We start from the raw sequence: 1,570 nt of genomic DNA, 5'->3' as shown, positions 1-1,570 counted from the left end.
TGTTTGCATAATCCCATGCTTCTAAGAGGTTTTGCTCATTCATTCTCATTTGTTTTTCTCTATTCTTGTCTGCTTATCTTATGTCAGAAAGTCATTCTTCAAGCTCAGACATTCTTTCCTCTGCTTGGGCTATTCTGCTATTAATATTTGTAATTGCATTATGAAATTCTTGTGTGTTTCAGCTCTGTCAGTTGAGTTACTTTTCTTGATACTATTTTGTCTGTCAGCTTGTTCAATTCTTATCTTGATTTTTAGCTTCCTTGCATTGGGTTAGAATGTATTTCTGTAGTTCAATTAACTTTGTACCTATCCATTCTGAATTCTACTTCAGAGCCAGAAAAATATGGAATACTTCACAAATACTTCAGCATTGCATAGGTGCCATGATAATCTTTTCTGTGACATTCCAATTTTTGTATATGTCCTACCAAAGTAAGCACTGTCCTTCAATTTTTAGGAGTTCTTTAAATAGTAAGGATATCAACCCTGTGTCTGTGGTACAGCCTATGAATATTATCTCCTAGTTGTCAACAGTATTTTGCCTTGTTTATGATTTACTTTGCAACGTGTTTGTTCAGGGAATCAGATTTATAGCTCTTTCTTTCATTTCCTTTGGATTTGAATCAGAGTTCTATACCATTGTTAAAGAGTAATTTGCCTAAGTTTCTTCTAGTATTTGCAAGGTTTTCTTTTTACTTTTAGATACCTAAGTTATTTGGAGTTTACTCTTTTATATGGTATGAGGTATGGGCCAAATTTTATTTATATGGCTACGGTTTTTCAGCATCATTTATTTAAAAATCCATCTTGCCCCAGTGGTTTAAGATGCCGTTTTATCATATACTGAATTTCTCTGTGTGCTGGGGTTAATTTCTGTACTTTCTCTTGCCATGTTTGCCTGTACATCACTACTTTAATTTTACGGGTAGTGTATCACATGTTTTAGTGTTAGAGCAGAGCTACTTTCCTATCATAAACATATTTTCCAAAATTTCCTGGCTATTCTTGCATGTTTATTTTTTCATATGAACTTTAGTGTCACAATTTGATTCACTCCCTACAATAGTCTGTTGGCATTTGTATTCTTATCACATTCACTTTATATATTAATATATGGATAATTGTTACCTTTTAAATATTGTGTTGCTGTTTTGTTTAATTCTATTTCTGTACCCTTTAGTGTTGTTCTAACATTTTTCTGTATAAGATTTGCACATTTCTCATTAATTTTTTCTAAATATTTAATATTTATTATTGCCATTATAGCTACTTGACTGAATTATTTTATGATTTGACTTAGATTTAACATTGATTGCTGCTATCATTGTTTTATGGTGCCACTCCTATCCAAAATAGAGACTAGCTGACTTTTTATTTACTCCTTCTTGGACCACTAATTAATTTATCCTGCCTATTTGCATTGGATAATAGTACCAATACAATAATAGTTGGCATAGTGGGCATCTTTTTCTTGTCCCTGATCTAAGTTATAATACCTGTAGTGTTTATTAAAGAGAACACTGGAGGTACTAAGTAAGATAAAGTAATTAATTTCATCCCATCTTTCCCA

At 31.9% G+C, this 1,570-nt stretch overlaps 1 non-coding gene across 1 annotated transcript; it reads right to left on the bottom strand.

Annotated features, from left to right (window-relative positions):
• Positions 1–337: 337 nt before the first annotated feature.
• Positions 338–440, bottom strand: LOC116276040. Its single transcript, XR_004185494.1, has one exon. It is a non-coding gene; the product is annotated as a U6 spliceosomal RNA (small nuclear RNA).
• Positions 441–1,570: the final 1,130 nt, after the last annotated feature.

The sequence above is a fragment of the Papio anubis genome, chromosome 7 (assembly GCF_008728515.1).
Source record: "Papio anubis isolate 15944 chromosome 7, Panubis1.0, whole genome shotgun sequence".
NCBI lineage: Eukaryota > Metazoa > Chordata > Mammalia > Primates > Cercopithecidae > Papio > Papio anubis.
This window is presented reverse-complemented; position numbering and strand designations above follow the sequence as displayed.